The sequence below is a fragment of the Strigops habroptila genome, chromosome 6, assembly GCF_004027225.2.
Source record: "Strigops habroptila isolate Jane chromosome 6, bStrHab1.2.pri, whole genome shotgun sequence".
Lineage (NCBI taxonomy): Eukaryota > Metazoa > Chordata > Aves > Psittaciformes > Psittacidae > Strigops > Strigops habroptila.
The window spans coordinates 2,089,019-2,094,711 of NC_044282.2; positions in this window are offsets into that span (position 1 = coordinate 2,089,019).

Here is a 5,693-nt window from a genome sequence, read left to right on the forward strand (position 1 = left end):
CATTATTTAAAAGGCTGGGCTGGAGCCACACTCAAACACCCTCCCCTTGCTTGAAGAAAAAGAAAATGATGACCTAAGCACATTTTGTGGAGAACAAACAGAGCTTCACTCCTGGAGCATTCACCAAAGCCTTCATGAGGCTAGAAAAGCTCTGGGATAATGGGAAAAGCTACCTCAGCTTTTGTAAGGCAGCTTTCCACATGAAAGGTAGGCACCACCTTGTTTGCATGTGTACATGCTGCAACTGCTAATGGGAGAGGAAGATCAAAAAAAAAAAGAAAAGAGCATGTGAACAGGTTTTTCCAGTTTTCACCGGAGCACAGACCAGAAGGAAGGCCCTGTTGGACAAACAGCTCATAACCCAGTCACGCAGTCAACTGACTTTGCAAATCAGCAAGAAGAAACAACCGGGAAAAAAAAATACAGTGGCTAAGTAATTTAGAAGTATGTTTTCCTCCTGTCAATCAAATCCTGCAGAGTGGGCTGGATAAGCTAGCAATGGGAGGATGCAAAAATCATCTGCAGTTTTCATGCAGAAAAAGGTAGCAAAAGGAAAAAGAGCAGTTCTACTTTTACTCCAACCTTTTGCTTAATTCACCAGCCTGGTGCATGTGCTCACCCTTTGTTGAACAGTTTTACAAATTACCTTGGTCTAATTAGCATAGTATTAAGTGTCATTTGAAATATTCTTGAGGTTTCTACTAAAAGATGGTTTGATTCAAGATCACCTTCATTAGGGAGCCAGTAGGTACTGGTTTGCTGAGTGTTCATCACTTTTATTAACTTCTCTTTACACGCATTTGATGGATTTAACTACTGCATTTGATATATTTATTGAAATGTTTTAGCCTCACTGTCCTTTAATACATCTTAAGTTTCTCAATACATCATGTTTGAAAATCAACCCTTTGTTCTGCACCCATCTCTAAACACTGCTGAACAGGCTCATCCAAATCCCACTGGTCTGTCCAGCTACTGCTATTTCTTCTCTTACTTATACATGATGTAATTTTCCTAAACACAAATACCATGTGGCACAAATAAACCCACCTACACCCGAAAAGCAAAAAGTATGAGACCTCTGTTACACAATGCAATCCATTACAAAGAATCAAGACTTTGATTTTGCTGCCTACTTACTTGACCAGTCTGCAAACCCACTGAGTTCTCATCTCTGTCTGGCTTCTTAATATTATCAAAAGTGAGGCTAACATTCCTATTTTCTCACCTTTCCAATAGAGATCTTCTAAAGTATAGGGAACCGGTGTGATTGCCAGGTCCTGCTTCTGCCACTGCTTGCTTTTCACCTTTTGCACATGATCTTCCACCCTTCAGCTTCCACCCAAAAAGCAGTCAGGTGGCAGACCATGAGAATCCATCATCACATGCACTTTCTGTCTCTTGCTCTGTCCTGTCTACAGAACTCTTCAGGTTTAAATTGTTGTGAGATCTTTTTTTAAGGTAACTGGAACTGTACAGCACTGAGATGAGAAAAAACCAGGACTGGTTCAATGAGACACTTGTTAGTAATGACTGCATTTCTGTAACATATTCTTACTAAGCATTTCAAAATGTATTACAGACATTGAAGTAGCTTTCTGATGTATCTGCCAAATGGTTTAAAAACAAGTTTCAGGGGTGCTGTGCTCTTGTAACTCCATTTGAAATAAATGGGAGTTAAATAAATGCACAACTGAAAATTAGGCTATAACTTGCCTGAAGGCATAAAACTCAGGTATCCCAATGCCTGGTTTGATGATTCAGTCAGAAAATTGCTCTTTGATTTGAAACCACTACTTGAAAGCCAGTGTAGAAAGCTGATCTGTGGGTCTTCCAACCTCCTCTGAATTCACAATAGCTGCTATAAAGGTAAAGGTTGCAACCATAAACCCAGTGGTTTTGATTGGTTTTGATTAGTTTTGTGACCTAGATACATTTCCTTATCCGACTGAATAAAATATCAGCCCAAGACTGCAGAAGTAGAAGGGGTAAAAACTAGTACTCTAATAGTGTTCAACCATTTTGCTTTCATTCTTCTAAAGAACATGTTCCAAACAGTAGAAGCCCCACACTCCACATCCTGGTATTTTTTTTCCAGAGGAAGAAAATCAGTTCTTTTGTAAAGTGTTAAAAAAAGCCTCTCCAAACCATTTCCATTCAGCTGTGTGCAAAAGAGACTTCCAAGTAGTAACCGCACTGCATGAAGACTACTTGGAATTCTGTATAACATGCATTTGGAAGTTTAAATCTACTTGCCAAATAACAGACGAATGCTGTAGCTAAATGGCACTTTAAACAGAGAGCTTCCACTGGTACAGCATTTTATCTGCTGTGCAGCTTCTCTGCCAAGGACAGAAAACACTGCTTTTGGGCACAGTCCCTTAAGCATTTGACACTTGCAGTAGGTTTGTTTTGTTTTGAAATAAGAACAGAAAATCCAAAAATTTATTACTAAATTCATTTGCCGTTTCACTCATGGGGCATGGAACTGCTTGAACCACTTCTTGTAATAAAAATTCCTGTATCTAGTTGTCAATGGTGCATACTTTTCGATTTTGTTTACTCAAAGTTGACTGGCACTGGAGAAATGTACACAAATGCTCTTTATAGTCCTCTTTCATACATTACTTAGGGCCTCTTCATTTTAACAGGCCAAAAAAAGCCTCAGGGTCTGACATGAATATTGGATAAAACAGGTCAGCAGCTTTATATGAGCTACAGTAGCAAATGCTCCCCTCTTAAAGGAAAAAAATGATAGCTCCAGGTTCCAGATTTTACAAATACTGTTAAAACTGTGATTTTAATCAGTGGAAAAAAGGATTTCTGGGGAGCATAGGAGAGAGGCAGGGATTGAGAATGTAGGGAGACTTATTTGACCTGTGTGCCAGCCAAATAAGAAAATAAAGGAATGCTTAAAAAGCAGTAAATTGAAAGAATACACTTATATTAGTCAAGAATCCAAAACTGTAAAAAAGGAACTAATTAAATTTGCATTTTATGAATTTGACCCATGTAATTTTTTGTTGCGACCTTTGTCTTATATACATTTCTTTCACTCTCTTCTCTCACCCTTCTGTTCAGTTTAGGAAGCTGTAAGATGATGGCTCTGCATTACCACTTGGTTAACAACAAATCTGATTGAAAAGGTGATAGCTCCCCTGATGTATGGCAGGTCTTTATTGTCCCCACTCCTGCAGTTAAGGCCTCCTCACTTGTACTAAATCAGTGTAACTGCTCTTTAAACAAGATCTATGAAATTTGTGGCTTCAAAATAACAACAAAAAATAATCAACAAACCAAAGGTCTGAAGTTCTAAAACTGGATGTACCAGTGACAAAATAGTAAAATAAAAAAAGGAATTAGAAAAAAATGGTTGAGGAAACAGAACAGTTCTAAACCCTGAGTCCTGTGTGTGTAACATATTACTACTGAGCTCTTTTAAATATATAATAAAAATATATCTTTTAAATATATGTGTGTGTGTATTATTATATATGTGTGTACATATGCACCATTAAGATTTCAGGACGAAGTCTGAACTGAGCTGAGACAGACCCCAGTCATTTAAGCAGGGAGGAAAGCAGATGTGAGGACTTGATCACTCCAGATTTGTGAAAAACTGCCAGGGGTTACTTCATGGCACAGCTAGGCAGAGCTTTGTTTGCATTCATTGCAATTTCTGTAGAGCATAAAGGAAGTTGCTCTCACTGCATCGAATTCCTTGGCCGAGGTATTTGCTCATCCTCGCTCAGAGGGAGAGTGCCATCTACTGAAACATCCCCTTTACATAGCTCCCTTGAGCCTTGTCCCAGCATGGATTGACAAAATCTGCCCAAGGGGGTTGTAAAACTGAACAAGGATTTAACAGGAAAAGAAGCTGCTTTAGATGTGAATCTCTACTGCAAAGTAATAGCTGCATGTAAAGGACCAGCCCAGAGATGGTAACACCACTGACTTGTGCAAGTCTATGATCCAGTTTTATGAAGAGATTAAAACCAACCTCACTCTGAGCTTCTTCATTCTTAATAAATCTCTGGAATTGAGGTTACATTATCATCTTGTAACACTTATTCCCTGATGGGATAATCCGATTTCACTGCTGACTATTAACGATGGACTTTGCTACTCATTTCCCCTTTCTATGTTCGTGCTGAGAAGATGTACAAGTACTCAGCTGACTCACTGAATAGTGAAGACATCTGCTCACAGTCAGCAAGAGTTTGGCTGGGGCCAGTGATGACGCTGTAGAAATACTATGGTGCTGCTTTGTCTTCATGTATCTTCCCATTGCTTTGAACTTTGTACTTCATTGTAAACTTTCTGGACTGCTGCTGTATTCAAATAAAGCAGCACTTTGTGTCATGGCCAGAGCTACTATCTCCTATGATAATAATAAACACAATTATTTTTTTTTTTAATTTTTTTGGTTTTGTGGGGTTTGGTTTTTTTGCTTTGTAGCCTCTAAAACATCAAAGGCAGATCAGATGCGCCCACATATCTTCGAAGTTTAAACAAGCTGTATAAAAAAATACCTGGAATTTTACAAGGTAAAATTTGCCACCCAAAAGCAGGGCATCAAGGATTTGAAGAAGTGTAACAGCTTAAATGACAGAGGTGAAAGAAGACGTGTCAGGTTGTGTTTCATATCAATACCCTTAGAAAACCACGTTTGGTGAGCTTCAAAGCTCAGGTGCATGTCCTGATATTTTTGCTAACAAGGGACTGCACTGAAGAACCACAGAGCCTGTAGCTCAGATGTCAAACTATTTGATAAAACAAGGAATGAACAAAACTTGAAACAACTTGCACTATTTGTCGTTATGGAAACATATTTGAAATAATTAAAATATATTTTCAAAAAGCTTCACGGTATAATTTGTTAGTATTGTCCATTGTCTTAAATACAATGGAGAATTGAAGGAGTAGAAGTGACCACCCTTTCTGTCCCAATTAAATATATCCTACGTATCTCAGAAAATACAGGACAGCTCTCCATCACTGAAGGGAAACAACAGGAGCGCCCCACAGGTCTTCAGAACCATTAGGAAATGTATGTGTGTATGCTTTGTGTGCAGCCAAATCCCACAACAGTTCTGGAAACCTTACTCGCCCCACCAAGGTGGCTTCTTCCCACAAGTCCATTATCAAGTAGCCTCCGCATCGATAGTGTCTTATTGTTGGTCACAGCGAAAGTTGTAGCACATTTGCTGCACTTGAGGTACAAGGTTAGTCGCCCCTACCCCTGCATAAGGGAAAAAGCATTAAAAAAAGGACAGAGAGAATTGTGTGTCTGTCTAGGCCAGGCTGTTCATCAGTTAACCACAAGTGGTCAGAACTAAAAACTTTCACTGTTTCAGCACCAGCCACTCGTTGGCTGCTGTCTCTGCAGAAGGGTATGCTTAAAAGAGCTTGGAAGCAAAAAAATAACATATATATAACAGCAGTGCATTACTTTCCCTACTCAGGTAACAGCAAACCAGCATCTGCGGGTTATGTCAGCTTCTCAAGTGCCTTTATCCTCCATCAGCTGGTTTTGGATGCCTCGAAGTCATCATCCCCTGAATTTAAAAGCTCTGTTAAAATTGTGTATATGCAACTTTCACAGTTTTCTTTTATAGGTTTTATTCTTGTCTCAGAAACACTATGCAATAGCCCTTAACAAATAAATCAGCTGTGTAAGATTTGAGCAGCCT